The sequence below is a fragment of the Pan troglodytes genome, chromosome 4 (assembly GCF_028858775.2).
Source record: "Pan troglodytes isolate AG18354 chromosome 4, NHGRI_mPanTro3-v2.0_pri, whole genome shotgun sequence".
Taxonomy (NCBI): domain Eukaryota; kingdom Metazoa; phylum Chordata; class Mammalia; order Primates; family Hominidae; genus Pan; species Pan troglodytes.
In genome coordinates this window covers 46,932,986-46,960,292 of record NC_072402.2, presented here as the reverse complement: position 1 = coordinate 46,960,292, position 27,307 = coordinate 46,932,986, and the positions used below count along the sequence as shown (strand labels likewise).

Here is a 27,307-nt window from a genome sequence, read left to right as displayed (position 1 = left end):
TCCTTGACCTTAAGACAAGAGTATGATGATAGAAATAGGTTTGGGTTTTAATTGCAAGTCATTTTCTATGTAATTTTACACAAGTTAATTAATTAACTTGAGACAGTTTCCTCCTTTGCAAAATGGAAATGATAATTCTTAATTTATAGTGAATATTAGAGATCCTGTATGTTAAATATGCAGCATATTGTGTAGACCATGGTGCTATATAAGTGATGCTACTAATTATCATTCTATAATATCCATAAGAGTAACATAATTTCAGCTGATTTGAATGGTACAAAAATAAAATTTTTGTACAGGTTTTCTACAAATCCCTTCAATAATCTAAACAATCATATAATGTGAATATATGGTTTGGGAAGGCAGTTTGAGAATATCTATCAGAAAGTATGTTTAAAAACCACATATAAAGCCTAAAAAACCTAAAAATATTGAAGCTATACAAAGTATGCTGCCCAACCACAATAGAATACAATTAGAAATTAAAAATCAGAGATGAATTTTAAAATTTCATAAATATGTGGAAATTGAACAACATACTCCTAAATAACCAATCAGTCAATGAAAAAAATCACAAGCATTAATAGGAAATACATTGAGTAAATTAAAGTGAAGATACAATACACCAAAACTTATGGGATGTGGTTAAAAAGTAGTTACGGGGAAACTTATACCTGTAAACACTTATATTGAAAAAGAACTATATCAAATCAATTATCTAATTATCTACCTTAAGACACTGAAGAAAGAAGAACAAATACACCTAAAACAAATAGAAGGAATTAAATAATAATGATTAGAGTGGAAATTAATGAAATTACAAATATACAAGCAATAGAGGAAATCAACAAAATATGTTCTTTAAAAATCAACAAAATTGACAAAGCTTTAGCTAGATTGACCAAGAAAAACAGAAGAATACTCACATTGCTAAAATCAGAAATGAAAGAGGTGACCTTATTACCAATTTGCAGAAATAAAAAAGATTATGAGAGAATACTATGAGCAATTGTATGTTGGTAAATTCAATAATGGAAATGAAATGAACAAATTCCTAAAAAAAAACCAACTACCCAAATTGACTAGAGAAGAAATAGATGATCTGAATAGATCTGAATAGATAAAAATAGAGATTAAATTAGTAATTTAAAAAAACTGCCAACAAAGTAAATCTAGGCTCAGATGGCTTCATTAGTGAATTCTACCAAATATTTAAGGAATAATTATTAGTGATTATTCATAAACTTTGTCAAAAAATAGAAGAGAAGAGAATACTTCCTAAATCATCCTATGAGCCAGTATTACACTGATACCAAAATCAAAGATATTACAAAAAAAGAAATCCACAGACCAATATATTTTATAAATACAGGCACAAAAATCCTGAAAAAGAAATACTAGCAAACTGAATTCAGCAACATATAAAAACTCCTACCATGGCCAAATGGGATTTATCATAGGAATACAAGGTTGGTTTGTTATCTGATAATTAATTAGTTTAATGCACCATATCAATAGAATAAAAGGCAAAAAAAAAAAAACACATGATCATCTCAATAGAGGCAGAGAAACATTTGATAGAATCCAACATCACTTCATGATAAAAAATTCAATAAATTAGGAATAGAAGGACACTTCCTCATTCTGCTAAAGGTCATTTACGAAAGAAAATATATAGCTAATATTATGCTTATTTGCAGATGATACAACCTTGTATACAGAAAATCCTGAAGGATACGCACACAAAAACTAGTGCTAAAAAGCAAGTTTTGGAAGGATGCAGACTAGATCAATATGCGAAATCAATTGTATTTATATGTTTGCAATCCAAAAATAAAATTAAAAACCAATTTTATTTACAATAGTATCAAATGGAATAAAATATGTAGGAATACACTTAACAAAAGAAATGCAATACTTGTGCAACTGAAAACGTCAAATCATTGTTGAAATAAATTTAAAAATACCTAAGTAAATGAAAAGACATGCCATGACCACGAATTGGAAGAGAATGCTATTAAGATGGCAATACTCTCTACATTGTTGTACAGATTGAATGCAACCCCTCCCAAAACCCCAGCTCGCTTTTTTGCAGAATTTGACTAGCTGATTTTAAAATTAATATGAAAATGGAAGAGACCCAAAACGGCCAACATGATCTTGGAAAAGAACAAAGTTGGAGGATTCACACTTCTTTATTTCAAAACTTACTACAAAGCAAATATAAGCAAGACAGTGTCATACCAGCATAAGAATACATATAAAGGTCAATGGAATAGAACAGAGAATCCAGAAATAAATTCTTGCATTTGTGGACAACTGACTTTAGACCAGCATGCCAAGACCATTGAACACAGAATGTAAAATCGGCAAAGAATCTGACTAGACATTTCTGCAAAGAATATATAAAAATGGCCCACAAATACATTAAAAGATACTCAACATCATTATTCTTCAGGATAATGAAAATCAAACTCCAATGTGATGCTACTTGTCACACATTAGAATGGCTACAATCAAAACGACAGATAATACCAAGTGCTGACAAAAATATGGAGAAATTGCAACCTTCATACACTGCTGGTGGGATTTTAAAGTGGTGTAGCCATTTTAGAAAACAGTCTGCCAGTCCTTAAAATGTTTTTGAAATATTAAAAACATTTAATTTACTATATATATTTAAATTTTGGAAAGTTATTAGGCAGATGCACTTTGCTTTATCAGTTTAGTTTGATCTTCAGTTACCATTTTATGAGATCTTTCCAATAGCTTATCCCATATCGTAAAACGTGCTCTTAAGTGAATGGGTAAAGACAGACCCTGGAATCTTCATATAAGACTTGGCTGGTTAGGTTGAAGATTGTGAACTGCTGACACTTCATACTGGAAGCAAATACTTGTTCTTGGAATCAGAGGGCCCTCACTCACATCAATGAAATTACCTATTCTGTGTAGCTTGACTATTCTCTCAGGGTTCTGAGATGCCTTCTTTTCTGTGAAATCTGTTTTGTACTTGTGTTGAAATATTTCCAATGCCACTTTTGCTTCAGCATCCAGAGTTTGAAATGAAAGATCTTTATAAATTAAAGCATGAACGTCCTTTGTGAAGGAACGTAGGTTCTCTTTTGCTCAATGTAGAGAGTTACCATTTGACACAAGAATTCCACTCCTAGGTATACACCCAAGAGAATGAAAAATATAAGTTTACATAAAAATTTGTGCATTAATATTCATAGCAGCGTTATTCATAAGTGCTCAGAGATGTAAGCAACCCAAATATCCATCAACCAATAAATGGATAAATAAAATGTATATTCATACAAATGAATATTATTATGCAGTTAAAAGAAACGAAGTGCTGATGCATGCCACAATGTGAATAAACCTTAGAAACATTATGCTAAGTGAAAAAAGGCAGACACAAAACCAAAAATTTTCTGATTCCATTTATATGGAATATCCATAAGAAGTAAAGCTATAGAGACAGAAGTAGATTAGGGGTTTCCCCGAAAGGGAGGAGAAGATTGAGGAGTGATGGCTTAGATGGTTTGTGTGTTTTGGGGGGGTAATAAAAATGTTCTAAAATTTATTGATTGCACAATTCCGAATATACTAAAATCATTACATTTTATACTTTGGGTAAATTGTATGGTATGTGGATCATACCTCTGTATATCACCATTACAAAAAAGTAAATAACAAACCTCACATATATCCATCTACTCAAAATTCTGGATGTCTATCTTAGAGAAACATTTACATATTTTCACCATAAGTTTCATACAAAGAGATTCAGATTTAAAAAATAAAAACAACCCTTCAATAGGGAGTGTGAATAATGTGTGGCAAATCTGTACCAAGAAATACTCCACTTTTATTATAGAATATAACAGACCTTTCTCTATTAACTCAGATAAATCTTCCACATTGTTAAGAAGAGCAAGTTGTCAAAAAAACGTGTAAAGTATGATCCCATTTATGAAAAAAACTACGTCTTCATATACATGCATATATAAATGAAAAAATGACTGATGAATGTATATCAAACTATTAACAGTAGTTTGTTCTGAAGTAAGAACGTTGGTAGGTTGATAAGAAGTATAGCAAGAGAAGTTGGATGGGGTAACCTTCACACTTCACTCTATAAATTTCTGTATTGTTTGCATCTTTTTTTTTTTTTTTTTTTTGAGATGGAGTCTCACTCTGTTGCCCAGGCTGGAGTGCACGGTTGTGGTCGCGGTTCACTGCAAGCTCCGCCTCCTGGGATCACACCATTCTCCTGCCTCAGCCTTCCGAGTAGCTGGAACTACAGGCGCCAGCCACCACGCCCGGCTAATTTTTTGTATTTTTAGTAGAGATGGGGTTTCCCTGTGTTAGCCAGGATGGTCTCGATCTCCTGACCTCGTGATCCACCCGACTCGGCCTCCCAAAGTTCTGGGATTATAGGCGAGAGCCACCGCGCCAGGCCTATTGTTTGCATCTTTTCAACAAGAAAGTATTTATGTGTTACCAGTACAAAATAAAAACAAAAAGAAAACAAAATACGATGAATGTTAACACATGGACCAAGTTCCAAGGCAGTTCATACCATCAAATTGTGGTAATGAACTTGTGAGCTAAATGAACAATAGTATTGGTGCAGGATTAATATGTTCTTCACTACCCTGTTAGAGCAGAATTTTATTTTACGGTAGAAGAGAGATGAGATGCTTTGACAAATGTTCTGTCTGGTACATGTTCAGGGCTTTGTATTTGTTATTTCTTCTGCCTGGAATGCTCTTCCTGCAAATATCCACATCCAACTCTGCCCCCTCCTTTAGATATTTACCCAAATATTTTCTTCTCAGCCAAGTCCTGCCTGCCCACCCTGCCAAACTTCAATGTTCATTCCCCTCTTACTCCTCATGACCCTTCCTGCTTAATTTTTCTCCATAACATTTTCAGCCATCTGACATTCTACTGAATCCACTTATTTACTTGTCTAATGTCCATCTCTTCTTAGTACAAGTGAAGTCTATGAAGGTAGAAACATTTGTCAAGTGTTTCAGAGCTGTAACCCTGGAGCTAGAGTGAAAGCTAGCACATAATATGTGCTCAATGAATTTTTGCTGAATGAATGAAAAAATAATTTAATAATAGCATTTGAATCAAGAGCTATTGACACAGGTAGGATAAGAAAAGGATTGTATCTCTGAATTCTCATCATCAAATCTCTTCCACTGAGCGAAGAATTTAAAAACTAGACACAGATGGCCTCAGGAAGATTTTCAGATTTTCTTTTATTGACCAAGACGTTTTGCCCCCATTCACCCACCATTCATCATCTAGATGCACAAAGAGGAGAAACATGAGGACAGAAATGCCATTTTCCTTTCTCTCTTCTTCTTGTCAAGCTGAACTAATCACAGAATCACAAAGAAATCTGAAATTTTTGTATTTAAAATTAGCCATCTGAGTGTTCTTTCGATGATCCCAATTTTGTTGGCAACATCCAAAGCATCATAGTCATGCCTTTTTTTGTTCATCAGGCCTGATCAGTGTGTTGATCTTGGCCATGTTAGTGTCATGAAGCTTCTTCACAGCCTTTGGAACTGGTGCATGTTGGTTTTGACATCTAAAATGAACACATATGTATTGTCTTCCCTATTCTTGTCTGATTCAAGTGGAACATGATGGCAGAGTGATCAAGCTTGCTTCTCCTGGTGGTACTTTTCTAAGGACATTTTGCTGCCTTAAAAGCTGCAGAGTCTTGGGCCACCAGAAGTGGAGTAGTGTGAGGATCTTTTGAGTATGGTTGTGGATACTTTTCTGCACTGCCTTTTTGGCCTTCAAAGACTTTGCTTTATCTTGACTTTGGGAGGAGCAGAGGTTTCCTTCTTAACTTTCAGGGCCATCTTGGTGAGAAGTTACATTTTTAAATTTAGTTCTTCATCCACAACAGGACTATTAGGATTTATTATGCAGAACCAGTTTTAGAAGACCAAACACACAGAAGAAAGAGGTAGTTAAAGCGAATTAACAGCAAAACCACCTAAAGGAAGAGTGCGCGTGGGTGAGACGTGAAGCATTTATTCATCAAGAGTTAGAAAAACTGATTTCTTCCTCCAAAGAGCAACAGCAATTTCATAACAACGGAAAAGAACATAGAGTCATAAAACTACAAAACACTACCATTTAGTCTTATATTTTTTCTTTGTCTTCTCAAATGCACTAATTTAGGTATTCCAAAATGGGTGAAAGATACATCTCTTTGTCACTGTTTAAAACTCCACAAAGAGACTCTGAAATCCAAACACTGCATGTTCTCACTCATCAGTGGAAGATGAACAGTGAGAACACATGGTCACAGGGAGGGGAACATCACACACTGGGTCCTGTCGGGGGTTGGGGGGCTAGGGGAGGGAGAGCATTAGGACAAATACCTAATCCAGGTGGGGCTTAAAACCTAGATGATGGGTTCATAGGTGCAGCAAACCACCAGGGCATATGTATACCTATGTAACAAACCTGTACGTTCTGCCCGTGTATCTCAGAGTTTAAATTAAAGTAAATAAAAAATTTTCAAAAAATTTATAGTTTAGTGGCCTAAACTCTTTAAATCTGATTTAAATCTCTCTTGTTTAATTTAAATTCAATGCCTCTTCCATAGTTCTTGGAGTAAAGAGAGAGACTGCCCTTCTTGGGAAAACAGATTCCTCTGCCCAAGCAGATCTACAACTGGTTAGGGTATGGCTGCACATAGTGTGCTTTATACTGCAGTGCAAAACACTGCGTTCCGTAAACATTTCTAAGAACTAGTATAAAGTATTAAGGCTGCTCTGCCAATCAGATTCTAAGTGAGCTGAACACTCCTTACCCTCTCATAACAGAGTACATGTTGCCTGCAGCTCTGGCTGTTAAAAGGACAGAGCAATGTTCCTAAACAGATTGGGTGGTGAGCAGAGGTCCCGTGATTCACCCCTAAATTAGTTTTAACTGACAGGTTTTGGAAGTGAGGCTGGCTAGGGTCTGGCTGCGTGGATACCACGTGCTGCTCTGTCCAGTCCGAATTGCTCAGAAGGAATCTTGAGCTGTGTGATTGGGTAGGGTGGGGGTGGGCAGCTCAAGAATGTGGGGTTAAAAATAGGAGCAATGATTTCCAAAGTCCTTGGCCAGCTGTGTGGAACCTAGTGTCTCATTCAGTACATGTTCCTTGAAGGCAAACTACCAGATCGAGTTTGGAGAGATTGTTGTTTGGGCTGGTACAAAACCTTTGGGTTTTGTACAACTTTGAAAAGAACAAACAAGAAATTGGTGTTTCTCTTTCATACTCAGTCTCATTCCATTCTCTATTTTATTGGATTCCACTGTGTCAGCTGAATAGAAGAAATATACAGCCCTTGTCTCATATTTCCATAAGCACATATTTTACTCATACTACAAAGTAGTAATTATTCCCATAAAATAATGATGTAATATTAATAAAGATGAAATTTTGAGATTGACACCAACAATGGCAAGAAAAAGATTATTTATTATTGCTATTATTGAAGTGTTTCATATTGTACTCTTTGTCCAAGGCTTCATAGATAATTAAAATTCATGGATTGCACAAGTGTCTCATGAAATGTGTTAGATTGTTTTCTGATATGCAAAAATGTCCTGACATGGTTTGTAAATGCGTACTGCACATCTCCAGCCAATTACCATACAAAACGCAACTATTTCTTTTTGTCTATCACTGAAGCCTGAACAGACAGCATTAGACTCAACTGCATAATTCTGGCCTAATTTTCGTGTCTGATACTGTAGTGATGTTGTGAGGCATTGACTTAACAACAGGAGTAAATGTTCTTTTTGAATACATATTTTTTTTCTTCAGCCTCTTTGGAAATATGCCTACATGAAGAAGCACTCCTTCAGCCTCTTCAGAAAAATGAGCATGTGTTTACACCCCTTTTGCCCCCACCCTTTGTTTTCTCTTCCTAATTGGTGATGATTTTGATGGGATGAGGGTTTGTGCTGGCAAAATTCCAAAGGGTGGACAAATTGGGCTGTACTTTCATTAATGCAAAACTGAAAATATTGCTAAATTATTGTGGCTAATATAATTTGTGTCTGCTCAGGCTTTGTATTAGTTTGCTAGGGCTAGTATAAGAACCACAAACTGGGTTGCTTAAACAACAGAAACTTATTGTGTCACAGTTCTGGAGACTGGAAACCCAAAATCAAGATGTCAGTGGGATTGGTTCCTGCTGAGGGCTGTGCAGGAAAATCTGTTCCAAACCTCTCTCCTGGCAGTTTGCTGGCAATATTTAATGTTCCTCGGCTTTTACATCTCTGCCCTCTCTCTTCAAATGACATTTCTCTGTGTGTGTATCTATGTCCACATTTTGCTTTTTCAGAAGGACACCAGTCATACTGGATTAGGGACCCATCTTACTCCAGTATCTTAATTAATTACATCTCTTAATTAATTACATCTGCAATGACTCTATTTCCCATTCTGAGGTACTTGGTCCCATTATGGGATACTTGGGATTAGGATTTCAACATAAGAATTTTGGAAGGACACAATTTAACCCATAACAAGCTTCAAATAAATAATAGACTCTGTAATTCAATGAATATATATTGAATTGTAGGTTCAAAAATAATGAAATAGAGAAACTGGTTTTCAAGATTAACATGATATTTGCTTTTCAACTCCCCCAGAGGAGTTAAAAGTGGCTCCCCCAGAAGGACTCTTTTATCTTGATTTGCCAAGCAGTAGGAAGAAGAGTTATAACTAATGGAGTGAGCCTCGCTGTTGGCAGAACTTTAGTCCAGCCTTTCCTAGTTCCAGATATAAAAATGACTTTTAATATAGTGAAGTTTTCAGTGACTTCTATCACTTCTTCCTTCACTGCTTCAATTGCTTCTGGTAAATATACAAGAGCATGTGCTTACTTAGAGGGGCACAGCATTTATTGGGGTTTGACCTGGCTCAATCACAAAGTATATAAAATGAGCCAAGGACCTTTTGAGGTTGAATTCAAAATCCAGTGCTTGTCATCTTCTAGACCCTAAAAAATACTGTAACAGAGTAGTGGGTTGGTTAGTAAGTGTCCCATCGAAAGGCATGGCTGACCAGAACCTTATTAGTTATTATAAGATATATAGACTAAAGAATCCAGAAATTAGGACTAGAACTGCTCAAGAGAAGATAGGAAAGGAAATGTATGTATTTGAGATACAGAAGAGAGGTTCAGTATAGCAGGCAGAATATAGTATCTGAAAAGGTCTGGCAACAGATAGCAGGTGGCATGCCAGGATAGCACTGGGGGGCCCAACTTGAAGACACAAGGGTCTGTGGTAGAGCTTGGCCCTGGGAATCTGGGAGCAGATGGTGATCAGAAACACAGGCAAGCAGCTGGGATCTGAGAAGTCAGAGCCAAGCCTCAATGTTTCTTAGAATTTTGCTCTCAAATATGGTATAAACCCTCCTTGACACTTTTCAGTTCTTAATATGTTAGAGGCATTGATCTTTCTCTGCTAGAGTCTTATCACTGTGACATTGCTCTAATTCTTCTCAATTCTCCTGCCTCCTAACTATTTCTTTACTAAATCCATTCACTTTGTGTTTCAGGGAAAGAACGGTGATCTTAACGAAGGCAGATTCAGTAGCGTGGTGGGGTTATAGATGTGAACTGGAGTTGGTTGAGGAGAGATTGGAAGATAAGAACAGGAGAGTCTTACCATGATGGGAAGCAGCCCACCTGCACCCACTCTGGAAGTCATGTCATCTTGCTCCTTCTCTTCCAATGTCATCCATACTTTGATGACTCCTCAATTTGTATCTTCAAGCCTGACTTCTCTGCTGGACTACAGACTCCTATTTCCAGCTTGCTGGAGCTCTCTACTTGTACGTCTCTAACAGAGTCAACACTCTGCAAAAAAGCCAGAGGGATTTTCTGAAAATGTGAAGTACAGCATGCCATGTTTTACTTAAAGCCCTCCCATGACTTTCTAAAATGCTTAGAATAAAATCCAAATTCCCTATTATGACCTCCAAGACCCCCAGTAATCTTCCTCCCTAATCTCACTTCTATGACTTTATAGTTGTTTCACTATTCTCCAGCCAGTCACACTACTAGTCTTCCATTTGTTTATTGAGCAAGCCTCATGTGCTTCTCTGATTGCAAACTTGCAGTTCATTCTACCTGGAGCAATCACCCACCAGATACTCACTTGGCTTCCTTCTTCTCATCATCCATGTCCAAGCCAATAGGTTACCTGGTCTTTAGAGTAGCCTTTCCCAAAGAGATAATCTGAAGTAGCAAAGTAGCATCCATCCACCCAGCCAGTCACTCTGTCACATTAAACTGGTTAATTTGTTTCACACTACATATTGCTATCTGAAATTTATCTTGCCTATTTCTTACAACTATGTTGCCTGTTTCTGCCCCCAACTTCCCTTCTCCAAATTCAGAGAGGAATAGAGACCATGGGTTCGATTTTTTGCTACACATGGCTTTTCCAGTAATCAGAGTAGCATCAGTACATAGTAGGGACTTGATAGACATTTATTGAAAAAGTGAGCAAAAATAGGTCCAAAATTCAACCTACTGCGCTGGTGCAAGCCACCACCTTTTCTTGGGTCAATTACTGAAATAACATCCTAGTTGGTTTTCATTCTGCTTTTGTCTCCTTCGGTCTATTCTCAACACAGCTCTCAGAGTGAACTCTTTAAAAAGGAAGTCATTAAAAAAGTAACCACTCTTGTGCCTAAAATCCTCCAATGACTTCTTATCTCAGTGTGAGAGCTGGAGTCCTCATATCCCAATCTTTTGCTCCCTCTCTGACTTCACCTATTATTTTCTCTCTTCCTCATTATACTCTATCTACACCGACCTCTTCAGTGTTCCCTGAGGACACCAAGCAGCTCAGGGTCCAGGAATGTTGCACTTGCTGTTCCCTCTGAGTGGAATGCTCTTCTCTCAGATATCCATATAGCTGGCTCCTTCACTTCCTTCAAATCTTGACTAAAATATCACTTTACCAGCAAGAACTTTAAAGGCCACCATAATATAAATATTCAACGTAAGTTCCAATCTTAATGAAAATAAAAAATATCAGTAAAGGGCCAAACATTTAGCTCAATATGATTTTCATCAAAAATCTTGATATCATTTATTCAGCATTAATAATTATGCTATTTCAGGCCTGGAGTAATTAGTTGTCTATTAAGATATTGACTATATTCTGAGATACATCTCTTGTGAAAAACCCTTAAAAGCATTAATCTGGTCTTTATTGATATTATCAGGGTCAGAGAGAAATGATTTTCCCTTTCCTCATTTGAAATCCTCTTATGACAACTTATCAATGAAAAAGGAGCAAGATATTTAATAATTATTGCCAATTTACTTGCTCATTGGATCAAAAAGATGTGGGCTTATTGGCTAGAACTTGATAAAATTTGTTTCTTTCTCATTTCATTCAATATTAAATCAAGATCAGGAAATATTCTGCCAACTGTTTTCTTTGCAAACAATAAGGTTCTAGCACTCAAGTACTTTATGTTCCTTTAATGTCCACAACCGCATATGTAGATGATCTCCTTTGATCCTGATCCCAATATGCCTACTACATGATTTCACTATTTGTTTAACTCTAGTAAAATGGTTTTGTTTTTCTTACTAGTAAAATGTTTTCTTCCTATAGCATGGCTTTCCAATATTAACATAATAAAAATATGTTGCTTACTTCTTCATATGTATTCTACACATGCTGAGAAACTACTTAAATGTGTACATCAGTGGTTTCAGCCAAATGTGAAGCAAAGTGTATGCTATCAGCTATACAAGCTCCTACCTATTTTATGTAGTGATACTATTAGTACATTATTATCAATGTTTTAGTTTCTGAAATTAGAACTGACTGTATATTCCCTGGAATCATCAGAGGTTTATGGATCACACTTGAAGAAATACTGCTACATTGATGGGAGCCAATAAAGCTGTTTTAAAAATTATGTTTAAAATATATTTAAAGGGAAGTGAGTAGGGCAGATGAGGAAACAGGCAGAGAAATGGTGGGATGAAGGAAATGGATGTTCATTTATATCTACTCACCCTTCCAGTAGACTTCACCAAGGCAGGAAGTCGCATTGGGAGCAACTGGAGTCCTACTACCAGGTGACCCCATTTCTCCCATGCTGTACCTCCAAAAGGACATAAAAGATTGAGTGCTGTCAGTTCTCAGTGCTCTCAGCTCAGCAGCTCCAATCTTTTCTTTTCTGGGTTTCTCTGAGAACACAATGCATTCTTCTTCTTTTCTGTCTGTCAGTCTCCAACAAGGAAACTCTTGAGCAGTGTTTTGCACATTGGAATGGGAACAGTTTAAGCAGAGTAGAAAGCCCCACTAGCTTCTATCCATGGTTGGCCATCATCATTTCATAGCCTAGTGCAGAGCATAATGTTCACCATGAGGACTCCACACAGAACTTCACTCTTAAAGTGCTTTCACATTCATTGTTTTCTTAGGTGTGGCTAAGCTGCCCAGCCCAAGGAAATTTTTCTCCAGCACTGGCAAGAGGTTTATTGAAGGTACAATTCAGTCATAATACCTCCTCCCATTGAGGCAAAACATTTATACAGTTGATAAACTCTACAATTCAGAAAGATAATGAAAGTCTTCAACCATCTTATTCTGTTTCTGAAACTTAGGTTTTGCTGAAAGAAAGGCACAGAAATTTCTAAGAAATGGATCAGGGTGAAAATGGAGTTCAGGTCATTAAGAAAGGAAGAAACGGGTCTCTCAAAATATGGGAGCAGCTCGGAAATATTTGCCTTATTCAAGAAATAAAATTTGTTAACATGGGTGGCAAGTATCAGAGCCTACTAAGAATGCAAGTTCCTGCAGTTCAGACATGTAGCTTAACAGATATGTAATCTATGGTGCAAGCAGCTAAAATCTTTAATCATATTGATGGAATCTTTGGGATTTCAATGCACTTGAGAACATGAAGTAATTCTCAAGGACAGCTGCATTCATGTGCCAGATATCAGAACCAGGAAGTAGGTTAGATTCTTCTTTTTCTGTAAGTATCATAGTGATGGTCAGGAGCTGCTCCTCCCTTTTTTTCCATCTCTTTTTTACTCTCTTTCTCCCATCCCATACCCTCTCCTCTCTCTCTCTCCAGAGTTATTTAGCCCCTACCATGAGCCAAGCCCGGTACTCCACTCCAGAAATTCTGAGATGAATGTAGCACTTTGCCTGCCTTCCAGATGCTCATACACTAATGAAGAGGCAGACATCTGGTTCATGCTCTACCAACTCAGGGCATCTCCGCTTGTCAATATCTCCCATTATGTCTCATTAATACACTGCCACTTCCTTAAAGGGGATTTAAATAGCTGTGTAATTCCATCCTGTCTCACATTCCCAGGGCAAAAATGCAACAAATTAAAATTAGAGTATGATGGAATTACTGAACATAGAATACACTTCATTAATGTATTCTATATGTTAATTAGAGCCCTAAATTGGGGTGTGATTTCTACATATTTATAAGAACTTTTGACATGAGTGCTTGTGCAGTGATTCAAGCCACTAACAGAAATATTAAATGTAGGAAAACACTTCCTAAAAGATATGCAGTAGGAAACACCAAGCCCTGCTCTGCGATCATTACAACTGACCTTATGCTACTCTTCCTTTGTGTCATTAGGTGGACTAAATAATAATGTAACTTCAAATCTGGCATACAATTATCATCAAACTTTTCAAACTTTGAGACATTTAAAGAAACAAATTCAGGTCTTCTTGTTCATTAAATAATGTGAATTTACCTGAACCCCATCTTTCCTCATAAGCACATAATATATAACATTATTTTAAAATGTGTAGTTGAGGTAACAAGAAAAGTAAGAAAAATCCCCAGGTGACAGGTATTCTGAGAGGCAGGGTATAATAATACCGTGAGGCACAGCTGAGGCTTTCATGGTTAGTTAGCTCTGGGTGACAGGGTCTGTGAGAGACTGGGGGAGTAGAGTTTGCCAGTTCAAGTAGCCTAAGAGCTTTTATGTTAAAGTCCTTAGGGTAACAGAGTACATTACTCAGAAGCCCATGAGGGGAGAGCTGGAAACCTTGAAGGACTAGGCCTCAGTAAAATACAGGACTAAATCATCTGTGCCCACTGACACAGGAAGACAACAGAAAAGCTTACCTATCTCTGCTTGAGTTCCTGAAGAATTTGTACTCTGAGCCTGTTTCATGAACAAGTGTGTGGTTCAAATTTGTACTAGCTTCAAAATCTTCAATGTTCAGGAATATCCAAAATAAGAAATTAACATAAATATGCTCCTGTACCAGTGATAATTCTGGACACCTGTTAGACACAATGACAACATTAGAGCATGTGTGCTCCACAACTTCCACAGATAAAGTACCTCTAAACTTGAATCTTCACAAGTAAATAATCTAAAATGGACGAGAAACTAAAGACACAACAGGTAACAGCATTAGAAGATCAATATTTTCACATTAGAGTGTCTTCTAATAGATAATATAAAATTATTGTGTTCACATAATTAAAAGTAATGAGAATTAAAGCTGTAAGAAATGTACAAAAAATAAAATAAGCAAAAGCCACATAGATTAAAACAAATAAAAAGGACTTTTTAAATCAAGCCATAAACAAGTAGCTTATGCTGCATATTAAAAACAACTAAAAGCAAATATTTTGAATTAGAAGGTAGATTTGAGGAAATTAAATGAAATGTATCAAAGAAACATAAAGAAATTGAAAATGCGAAAGAGATTATTCAGTGACATGAAGGAGAATGAGATCTAATATATGTATGCAAAAAGTACAGGAGGAAAAAGAGAAAGAATGACAAAGAGTCATAGTGTAACAAAATGGTGGCTGAGAATTTTATAGAACTGATGAAAGACATGAATCCTTAGATCCAAGAATTAAAAGCTTTAACTAAGATAAACAAAGGAAAAACTCTTGACAATAGACTTCTTATGGTAACAATAGAGGCCAGAGTATAAATGAGCATTATCTTTACATTGCTGAGAAAAAAATAACTGTCAACCTAGAATTATATACTAGACAAACTATCAATCAAGACTGAAAGTATAAAAAGGGCAATTTTGGACAAAAAAAGACATAGAGGCTTTATCATAACATACCCTCACTAAAGTAGCTATATACCTCAGAAAGAAGAGCCTTGAACACAGAAGGAAGAAAAGAGTTTCCAAAGGCAATAATGGGCAAAATAATTGGCAAACATAAGGTAAACCTAAACACATGCTAATGATATAAAAATGAGAATAATGATACACAATGTGGGGTTCATAAAAATAAAGTTAAAGTAAAAATCTTAGACAAATGGCATATAAGAGAAGAGGGGATAATCAGAATTAAAGTTTCTAAAGGCTTTGTAATATTTGAAAAGGTTGTAAAATTATGAATTCACTTTGGACTTTGTTCAGACAGGCATACATTTTAAAAATGAAATGGTAAATCATAAAAGTATAGAGATTAAATGTGCAATTTCCAAACCAATGATAGAAAAGAAACAATTAAGAAAAATAAATCAGTCTAATACTTGTTTTGAGAGAAAACCCAGATATAATATAAAAATCATAAAGTAATATAAATAAAAACTGCCAAAATAAAATAAATTTAAATGAACTAACCTAATCAGTTAAAAGATTCCAAGATTAGATTAAGAAACAGAATATAGCTCTTTAATGTCTACAAAAGTTATATTTTGCCTTGTTCTGGTGGTATCAGTATGTTTGGGCTGCCATAACAAAATACCACAGGCTAGGGTGGCTTAAACAATAAACATTTCTTTTCTCATAGTTTTGGAGGCTAAAAGTCTCATATCAAGGTACTATCAGGGTTGGTTTCTGGTGAGAACTCTCTTCCTGGCTTCTAGACAGTCACCTTCCAGCTGTGTCCTCACATGGCCTTTCCTCAGTGTCTGCATAGAGAAAAAGAGGGTGAGGTTCCCTCTGGTGTCTGTCCCTATAAGCTCACTAATCCTATTGGCTTAGGACCTCACCCTTATGACCTTATTTAATCTTAGTTACTTCCTTTGGCCAAATACAGCTACAATGGGGCTTTAACATGAATTTTGAAGAGACACAACCATTTAGTCTGTAACATTGGCCTTCCACAAAACAGAACACAAGGCAAGGATTAAGGTGCTAACACTTTTTAGTAAATGGAAGCATGAAGCAGGATGAAGAGGGAAAAAAAAAAAAAAAAGGAAATAAGCCACTGAAGAAAAAGAACAAACTTGGAAGGTTCATACTACTTAGTATAAAGCAACAGTAATCAAGACAGTGTGGTACTCGTGAAAGAATAACAGATAAAGAAAACAGAATAGAGGTGGGTAGAGCCAAGATGGCTGAATAGGAACAGCTACAGTCTACAGCTCCCAGCGTGAGCCACACAGAAGATGGGTGATTTCTGCATTTCCAACTGAGGTACAGGTTCATCTCACTGGGGAGTGCCAGACAGTGGGTACAGGACAGTGGGTGCAGCGCACCATGCATGAGCCGAAGCAGGGCGAGGCATCACCTCACCTGAGAAGTGCAAGGGGTCAGGGAATTCCCTTTCCTGGTCAAAGAAAGGGGTGACAGACAGCACCTGGAAAATCAGATCACTCCCATCCTAATACTGCACTCTTCCAACGGGCTTAACAAACGGCACACCAGGAGATTATATCCCATACTGGCTCAGAGGGTCCTATGCCCACGGAGCCTCGCTCATTGCTAGCACAGCAGTCTGAGATCAAACTGCAAGGTGGCAGTGAGGCTGGGGGACGGGTGCCCGCCATTGCCCAGGCTTGAGCAGGTAAACAAAGCGGCTGGGAAGCTCGAACTGGGTGGAACCCACCATAGCTCAAGGAGGCCTGCCTGCCTCTGTAGGCTCCACCTCTAGGGGCAGGGCACAGACAAACAAAAGGCAGCAATAACCTCTGCAGACTTAAATGTCCCTGTCTGACAGCTTTGAAGAGAGTAGTGGTTCTCCCAGCACACAGCTTGATATCTGAGAACGGGCAGACTACCTCCTCAAGTGGGTCCCTAACGCCCGAGTAACCCAACTGGGAGGCATCCCCCAGTAGGGACGGACTGACACCTCACACAGCCAGGTACCCCTCTGAGACAAAACTTCCAGAGGAACCATCAGGCAGCAGCATTTCCCGTTCACCAATATCCACTGTTCTGCAGCCACTGCTGCTGATACCCAGGCAAACAGGGTCTGGAGTGGACCTCCAGTAAGCTGCAACAGACCTGCAGCTGAGGGTCCTGACTGTTAGAAGGAAAACTAACAAACAGAAAGGACATCCACACCAAAAACCCATCTGTATGTCACCATCATCAAAGACGAAAGTAAGATAAAACCACAAAGATGGGGAAAAAACAGTGCAGAAAAACCGGAAATTCTAAAAATCAGAGCACCTCTCCACCTCCAAAGTAACGCAGCTCCTCACCAGCAACGGAACAAAGCTGGACAGAGAATGACTTTGAAGAGTTGAGAGAAGAAGGCTTCAGAAGATCAAACTACTCCGAGCTAAAGGAGGAAGTTCAAACCAATGGCAAAGAAGTTAAAAACTTTGAAAAAAAATTAGATGAATGAATAACTAGAATAATCAATGCAGAGAAGTCCTTAAAGGACCTGATGGAGATGAAAACCACGGCACAACAACTACGTGATGAATGCACAAGCCTCAGTAAACGATGAGATCAACTGGAAGAAAGGGTATCAGCGATGGAAGATGAAATGAATGAAATGAAGCGTGAAGAGAAGTTTAGAGAAAAAAGAATAAAAAGAAACGAACAAAGCCTCCAAGAAATATGGGATTATGTGAAAAGACCAAATCTACATCTGATTGGTGTACATAAAAGTCACAGGAAGAATGAACCCAACTTGGAAAACACCCTGCAGGATATAATCCAGGAGAACTTCCCCAATCTAGCAAGGCAGACCAACGTTCAAATTCAGGAAATAGAGAGAACGCCACAAAGATACTCCTCGAGAAGAGCAACTCCAAGACACATAATTGTCAGATTCACCAAAGTTGAAATGAAGGAAAAAATGTTAAGGGCAGCCAGAGAGAAAGGTTGGGTTACCCACAAAGGGAAGCCCATCAGACTAACAGTTGATCTCTTGGCAGAAACTCTACAAGCCAGAAGAGAGTGGGGGCCAATATTCAACATTCTTAAAGAAAAGAATTTTCAACCCAGAATTTCATATCCAGCCAAACTAAGCTTCATAAGTGAAGGAGAAATAAAATCCTTTACAGACAAGCAAATGCTGAGAGATTTAGTCACCACCAGGCCTGCCCTAAAAGAGCTCCTGAGGAAGCACTAAACATGGAAAGGAACAACCAGTACCAGCCACTGCAAAAACATGCCAAATTGTAAAGACCATCAAGGCTGGGAAGAAACTGCATCAACTAACAAGCAAAATAACCAGCTAACATCATAATGAGAGGATCAAAGTCACACATAACAATACTAACCTTAAATGCAAATGGGCTAAATGCTCCAATTAAAAGGCACAGATTAGCAAATTGGATAAAGAGTCAAGACAAGACCCATCACTGTGCTGTATTCAGGAAACCCATCTCACGTGCAGAGACACACATAGGCTCAAAATAAAGGGATGGAGGAAGATCTACCAGGCAAATGGAAAACAAAAAAAGGCAAGGGTTGCAATCCTAGTCTCAGATAAAACAGACTTTATACCGACAAAGATCAAAAGAGAAAAGGAAGGCCATTACATAATGGTAAAGGGATCAATTCAACAAGAAGAACTATCCTAAATATATATGCACCCAATACAGGAGCATCCAGATTCATAAAGCAAGTCCTTAGTGACCTACAAGGAGACTTAGACTCCCACACATTAATAGTGGGAGATTTTAACACCCCACTGTCAACATTAGACAGATCAACGAGACAGAAAGTCAACAAGGATACCCAGGAATTGAACTCAGCTCTGCACCAAGTGGACCTAATAGACATCTACAGAACTCTCCACCCCAAATCAACAGAATATACATTTTTTTCAGCACCACACCACACCTATTCCAAAATTGACCACATAGTTGGAAGTAAAGCTCTCCTCAGCAAATGGAAAAGTACAGAAATTATAACAAACTGTCTCTCAGACCACAGTGCAACCAAACTAGAACTCAGGATTAAGAAACTCACTGAAAACCGCTCAACCATATGGAAACTGAACAACGTGCTCCTGAATGACTAAACTGGGTACATAACAAAATGAAGGCAGAAATAAAAATGTTCTTTGAAACCAACAAGAACAAAGACACAACATCCCAGAATCTCTAGGACACATTCAAAGCAGTGTGTAGAGGGAAACTTATAGCACTAAATGCCCACAAGAGAAAGCAGGAAAGATCTAAAATTGACACCCTAACATCACAATTAAAAGAACTAGGGAAGCAAGAGCAAACACATTCAAAAGCTAGCAGAAGGCAAGAAATAACTAAGATCAGAGCAGAACTGAAGGAAATAGAGACATAAAAAACCCTTCAAAAAATCCATGAATCCAGGAGCTGGTTTTTTGGAAAGATCAACAAAATTGATAGACCACTAGCAAGACTAATAAAGAAGAAAAGAGAGAAGAATCAAATAGACGCAATAAAATATGACAAACGGGATATCACCACCGATCCCACAGAAATACAAACTACCATAAGAGAATACTATAAACACCTCTACGCAAATAGACTAGAAAATCTAGAAGAAATGGATAAATTCCTCAACATATACGCTCTCCCAAGACTAAACCAGGAAGAAATTTAATCTCTGAATAGACCAATAACAGGCTCTGAAATTGAGGCAATAATTAATAGCTTACCAACCAAAAAATGTCCAGCACCAGATGGATTCACAGCCGAATTCTACCAGAAGTACAAGGAGTTGGTACCATTCCTTCTGAAACTATTCCAATCAATAGAAAAAGAGGGAATCCTCCCTAACTCATTTTATGAGGCTAGCATCATCCTGATACCAAAGCCTGGCAGAGACACAACAAGAAAAGAGAATTTTAGACCAATATCCTTGATGAACATTGATGCAAAAATCCTCAATAAAATACTGGCAAACTGAGTCCAGCAGCACATCAAAAAGCTTATCCACCATGATCAAGTGGGCTTCATCCCTCGGATGCAAGGCTGGTTCAACATACAAAAATCAATAAACATAATCCAGCATATAAACAGAACCAAAGACAAAAACCACTTGATTTTCTCAATAGATGCAGAAAAGGCCTTTGACAAAATTCAACAACCCTTCATGCTAAAAACTCTCAATAAATTAGGTATTGATGGGACGTATCTCAAAATAATAAGAGCTATTTATGACAAACCCATAGCCAATATCATACTGAATGGACAAAAACTGGAAGCATTCCCTTTGAAAACTGGCACAAGACAGGGATACCCTCTCTCACCACTCCTATTCCACATAGTGTTGGAAGTTCTGGCCAGGACAATCACGCAGGAGAAGGAAATAAAGGGCATTCAATTAGGAAAAGAGGAAGTCAAATTGTCCCTCTTTGCAAATGACATGATTGTATATCTAGAAAACCCCATTGTCTGAGCCCCAAATCTCCTTAAGCTGATAAGCAACTTCAGCAAAGTCTCAGGATAAAAAATCAACGTGAAAAAATCACAGGCATTCTTATACACCAATAACAGACAAACAGAGAGCGAAATCATGAGTGAACTCCCATTCACAATTGCTTCAAAGAGAATAAAATACCTAGGAATCCAACTTACAAGGGATGTGAAGGACCTCTTCAAGGAAAACTACAAACCACTGCTCAATGAAATAAAAGAGGACACAAATAAATGGAAGAACATTTCATGCTCATGGGTAGGAAGAATCAATATCGTGAAAATGGCCATACTGCCCAAGGTAATTTATAGATTCAATGCCATACCCATCGAGCTACCAATGACTTTCTTCACAGAATTGGAAAAAACTGCTTTAAAGTTCATATGGAACCAAAAAAGAGCCTGCATCGCCAAGTCAATCCTAAGCCAAAAGAACAAAGCTGGAGGCATCACGCTACCTGACTTCAAACTATACTACAAGGCTACAGTAACCAAAACAGCATGGTACTGGTACCAAAACAGAGATATAGACCAATGGAACAGCACAGAGCCCTCAGAAATAATGCTGCATATCTACAACCATCTGATCTTTGACAAACCTGAGAAAAACAAGCAATGGGGAAAGGATTCCCTATTTAATAAATGGTGCTGGGAAAACTGGCTAGCCATAAGTAGAATGCTGAAACTAGATCCCTTCCTTACACCTTATACAAAAATTAATTCAAGATGGATTAAAGACTTAAATGTTAGGTCTAAAACCATAAAAACCCTAGAAGAAAACCTAGGCAATACCATTCAGGACATAGGCATGGGCAAGGACTTCATGTCTAAAACACCAAAAGCAATGGCATCAAAAGCCAAAATTGACAAATGGGATCTAATTAAACTAGAGAGCTTCTGCACAGCAAAAGAAACTGGCCGGGCGTGGTGGCTCACGCCTGTAATCCCAGCACTTTGGGAGGCCGAGGCGGGCAGATCACGAGGTCAGGAGATCGAAACCATCCTGGTTAACACCGTGAAACCTTGTCTTTACTGAAAATACAAAAAATTAGCTGGGTGTGGAAGCTGATGCCTGTAGTCCCAGCTACTCGGGAGGCTGAGGCAGGAGAATGACGCGAACCTCCGAATGGGAGGCAGAGCTTGCAGTGTGCTGAGATCACGCCACTGCACTCCAGCCTGGCAGACACAGCCAGACTCCGTCTCAAAAAAAAAAAAAAAAAAAAAAAAAACCACCATCAGAGTGAACAGGCAACCTAGAGAATGGGAGAAAATTTTTGCAACCTACTCATCTGACAAAGGGCTAATATCCAGAATCTACAATGAACTCAAACAAATTTACAAGAAAAAAACAACCCCATCAAAAAGTGGGCAAAGGATATGAACAGACACTTCTCAAAAGAAGACATTTATGCAGCCAAAAGACACATGAAAAAATGCTCATCATCACTGGCCATCAGAGAAATGCAAATCAAAACCACAATGAGATATCATCTCACACCAGTTAGAATGGTGATCATTAAAAAGTCAGGAAACAACAGGTGCCTGAGAGGATGTGGAGAAATAGGAACACTTTTACACTGTTGGTGGGACTGTAAACTAGTTCAACCATTGTGGAAGTCAGTGTGGCAATTTCTCAGGGATCTAAAACTAGAAATACCATTTGACCCAGCCATCCCATTACTGGGTATATACCCAAAGGATTATAAATCATGCTGCTATAAAGACACATGCACACATATGTTTATTGCAGCACTATTCACAATAGCAAAGACTTGGAACCAACCCAAATGTCCAACAATGATAGATTGGATTAAGAAAATGTGGCACATATACACCATGGAATACTATGCAGCCATAAAAATTGATGAGTTCATGTCCTTTGTAGGGACATGGATGAAGCTGGAAACTATCATTCTCAGCAAACTATCACAAGGACAAAAAACCAAACACCACATGTTCTCACTCATGGGTGGTAATTGAACAATGAGAACACATGGACACAGGAAGGGGAACATCACACACCGGGGACAGTTGTGGGGTTGGGGGAGGAGGGAGGGATAGCATTAGGAGATATACCTAATGCTAAATGATGAGTTAATGGGTGCAGCACACCAACATGGCACATGTATACATATGTAACAAACCTGTATGTTGTGCACATGTACCCTAAAACTTAAAGTATAATAATAATAAAAAAAAAGCAAAAAAAAAAAAAAGAAAAGAAAACAGACTAGAGAGCCTGGAAGGAGACCCACACAATCAACTGATCTTTGACCAAGGAGCAAAGACAACCAAATGGAGAAAAGATACTCTTCCCAGTAAATGGTGCTGACATTAACAAGCAGACATCCACATGCACAAAAAGAACATAGACATTTACTTTATTCCTTCCATAAGATATTAACTCAAAATTAATCATAAAGCTACATGTAAAAGAAAAAACTATGAAGCTTCTAGGAGAAAACGTGGGAGAAAAAAAATCTGTAAACTTGGATTTGGTGATGAGCTTTTAGCTACAACACTAAAAACATGACACATGAAGGGAAAAAACTGATAAGTAAAATTTATTAAAAAATTTTTGCTTTGTGAAAAACCTGTCAAGAGAAAGAAAAGAGAAACCATATACTGAAGAAAAATTTGCAAATATTTGCAAAACATATATTTGAATAAGGACATATCTAAAATATGCAAAGAATACTTACAGCTCAACAAAAGAAAAGAAGTTAAAATGGGCAAAAGATCTAAACAGACACCCTACCAAAGAAAAGATGCAGATATACATATGTAAAATGTTCAACAAGATCTGCTGGTAGAAAATTGCAAATTAAAATAATGAGATACCAATACATACCTATTAGAATGGCTAAAATAAAGTCGAAAAGAAAAAGTTGGCAATACTAATGGTCAGAGAAAATTCAGAGCAATAGGAATTTTTATTCATTGTTAGTGCAAATGCAAAATGGTGCATGCAGCCACTTTGGAAGACAGTTTGGTAGGTTCTTACAAAGCTAAACATAGTTTTACCATATGATTCAGCAATTGTTTCTAGGTATTTAGACAACTAATTTGAAAATATACATCCATTAAAAACCTGTACACAAATGTTTAGTTTTATTCAAAATCCCCCCGCCCCCCAAACTGGAAGCAACCAAGATGTCCTTCAGTTGGTGAATGGATGAATAAACTGTAGTATATATACATAATGAATATTATTCAGCAAAACAAAAAGACAGCTAGCAAGCCATGAAAAGACATGGAGCATTAAAAGTGTATTTAAATGAAAGAAGCCAGTTTTAAAAGGCTACATATTATATTATTTTAGTTATATGATATTCTAGAAAAGTTAAAACTATAGAGACAATAAAATGATCAGTATTTGCCAGGAGTTCAGGGCATGTTTAGGGGTAGTGTTTAATGAATGAAGCACAGGGGACACTTTTTTGATGGTCAAACTATTCTGTATGGTGCTGTAATGGTAGATACATGTACTATGCATTTGTCTGAACGCACAGAACTTCACAGCACAAGGAATAAGCCTTAATGTATGCAAAGTTTTAAAAAATCATTTAGATTTGAGGAGTCAAGATTGAAATTCAGAATGTGACAGAACAATCCAACAGTTTTAGAATATGTACAACTTCACTGAAGAGCATGGGAAATAAAGGAGAAAAATCTAAGTAACATTGAAAATGACTGGAAAGTATAAGACTAAAAGCAAAAGAACTGTATGTAAGCACTGAACTCTAGTTGGTAAAGTTGTTTTCCATGGGGAAATGGGTTAACAGTTCTGACGCTGTTTTACATATATGCTGGATAATGGATAATGGGAGCCAGATTTCTCATTGTTATAGTGGTAGGATATAGATAAGCAAAGGGAAGGCTGGAATGATCCATATGGTAATGGATTCTGGTTGGAGATATCAGTATGAACTCATGTTTAGCTTACTATTTACAGAGATTATTACAAGTAGAAATATTTGTAGCTATGTGTGTATACAGAGGTGAATATAACACACATATTTCCTTGTTCTGCCAGCTAAGAGGACCTGGAGGCAATGATGTCCCAGCAGTAAGGAACATGCCTGATTTCTAACACTATATTCCAATTAAAAAAACTTATCAGGGCTCCTTGGAGAAATGGCTGATTCTAGGATTTGGGCAGGAGGTATACAAGATGAGTCTGGAATATCTTGTGCCAGAAAATAAGGAAATGCTCCAAGTAAAAATTTATAGGGTATGTCAAAGAAATACAGGAGACAATTGAAAGAATTCCCAATAGTCAAAACTGAAACAATTTAAGAAAACAAAAACAAAAACAAAGTGTTGCATTATAAATGAAAGTATAAGATAAAATTCATGAGTTCATATTGACATAAATAAATGATAGAATAAGTAAATAAAAGTGGGAGAAAACAAAACCCCCAGGCAGAATAATTCCAAATAATTTTTGCAGATACTCTGCCCTCAAGGGTAGGAGCATAATTCCCCACTTCTTCAGCATGGGCTATGCATAGGGACCTCTTTCTAAACAGTTCAGTGTGGAAAGGGGAAGAAGAGTAACTTAACTGTGGAGAAACCTGACAAACACTGCCTCAGGTGATCAAGGTTAACATCAGCAGTGATAAACCATGCTGATAGTATGTACTTTTGATGACATATGATGAAAATAGCAATCTGTGGTCTATCTCCTCAAAAACATATAATTCTAGTCTAATCATGAGAAAAACATCAAATAAATTCCAACTGAGAAAGATTCTACCAATTACCTCAACGGTATTCCTCAAAATGGTCAAAGTTATTAAAACAAGTAAAGTCTAAGAAACTCTCTTGGTCAAAAGAAGCCTAGGGAGACATAATGACCAAATACAAGGTGATATCCTAGGTAAGATTCTGGAACAGAAAGGGGATATTTAGATAAAACCTAAGGAAATCTGAATAAAGTATGGACTTTAGTTTTTAATAATGTCTCAATATTGGTACATTAGTTATAACAAATGCACCATAGTAATGTAAGATGTTAACAATAGGAAAAATTGGCATGGGGTGTATGGAAACTCTTTATATTATCTTTGCATATCTTTATATACCTAAACTAAAATAAAGTGCTTATTTTGAAGGACGTGAGGCAAAGAAAAGTGAAATACAAAGCAATGCAAGGTGTTCCTGCACTGGCTGCCTCCTTCTAATAAGGTCAAAGAGACTCAGCAGGTAGCTAGGCAGCCATGTTCAGTTGGTACACAGGTCTCCAGAATGGTATAGAGGAGAACTTGTACCTTTGAGCAGTTAACGGGAGAGAAAAAGAGGGAGAATTTGTCTCACTTCTCCTTTCCTCTTAATTCTCTATTAGTAATGGCTCACTCCCTTGGGAGCTAATTTCTCTACATGTATGGATGATATCATTTGGGCCCTCAGTGGCTACTCAGGAAGCCAGGTTCCCCATCCCATGGTGTATGGCTTCACCAAATGCCAAAACTGAAGAGGCAGCAGACTGTTGGTGTGGTGACAACCAAGAGCAATAAAGCAAGGAGGTTAAAGGAAACTGGAAAGACACTCAATGTCTGTGTTCCAATGAATACCTATAAAAAGAAGACACAGGAAAGTTTAGATAAATGGGAAGAAAAATACAATGGAAAAAAATTATACATAATAAAAATTGTTCTGTTGATATTTGATAAAGTAGAATTTAAAATGAAAAACATTATTAAACATAAATATGTGTCACTGGCTACTGCTAAAAATAAAAATTAGGAAGGAATATATAATTTTTCAAAATCGATATATAGATAATAGCATAACCTCCAGATATAGAAAGTTAACTGGGAGTTGAAGAGAATATTTATAAACATCCATTATATTTGAATTAAAGTACATCTTTCTGAAGAGTTGATCATACATGCAAACAAAATTCTATAATATCTGAACTACAAAAATGAATTCTTATCTAATAAAAATTTATAGATCTCTGCAGTAGTAATTAGAGAATAAGAATTCACTTTGTGCTCATATGGACCATTATAAAATTTGCTTATGTATCTGACATAAGGCAATTGTCATCAAATATTGAAGCACTGATATCTAAATACCTTTTCCAATCACCATGCGGGGGTCTCGTTTCAAATTCTTCAGAAGCATACCTTGAGACAAGGATTTGATTGAAGGTGGTTTATTATTCCTGAATCTATGAACATTAGAAGGTGGGTGAGGAAGTCATACAGGAAAGGAAAGTCAGACAAGAAAGAATATCTTTTAAGACAGCTACAACAGTGGATAATTGGAGTTTAATTCAATTGAGAAACTCTGACAAATTGTGTAAATATGTCTCAAAATTATCCTACCCAAGGCGTGAGAGCACTGGGGTGTTTATGCACTAACTCCCCTTAGTCATTGGCTGGTGATAGTTCCTAGGGGATACTAATTATCCAGCACTTCCCTCCTGTATTTAAACAGAACACTGTTTCATGGTTCCAGAAAAAACTCTCTGGCTCAGAGAAGCACATAATAGCAATTGGAAGTTGTCTGGAGTACAATGAAATAATAAGTCTAAGGAATATAGGTAGAAAAAATCAGCTATTGTAACAAAGCAAAAAAGCAATTTTAAAAACATAACAAAACCAATATGTTTATAAATTTTTTTATTTCCAATTTTTAAGTTTAGGGTTTAACGTACA

The 27,307-nt window shown here is 37.1% G+C and overlaps 2 long non-coding RNA genes across 2 annotated transcripts in view; one reads left to right on the top strand and one right to left on the bottom strand.

Moving 5' to 3' along the window:
* The window catches only part of LOC107974716 (uncharacterized), a 319,154-nt gene that overhangs the window by 197,959 nt on the left and 93,888 nt on the right, over positions 1–27,307 (top strand). The gene's annotated exons all lie outside the window — the stretch shown is intronic.
* LOC104006419 (uncharacterized) lies at positions 1,987–26,921 on the bottom strand. The gene is made up of 4 exons (XR_680143.4): positions 26,723–26,921; positions 14,195–14,356; positions 12,099–12,426; positions 1,987–9,911 (listed from the first exon to the last, which is right to left on the bottom strand). It is a non-coding gene; the product is annotated as an uncharacterized LOC104006419 (long non-coding RNA).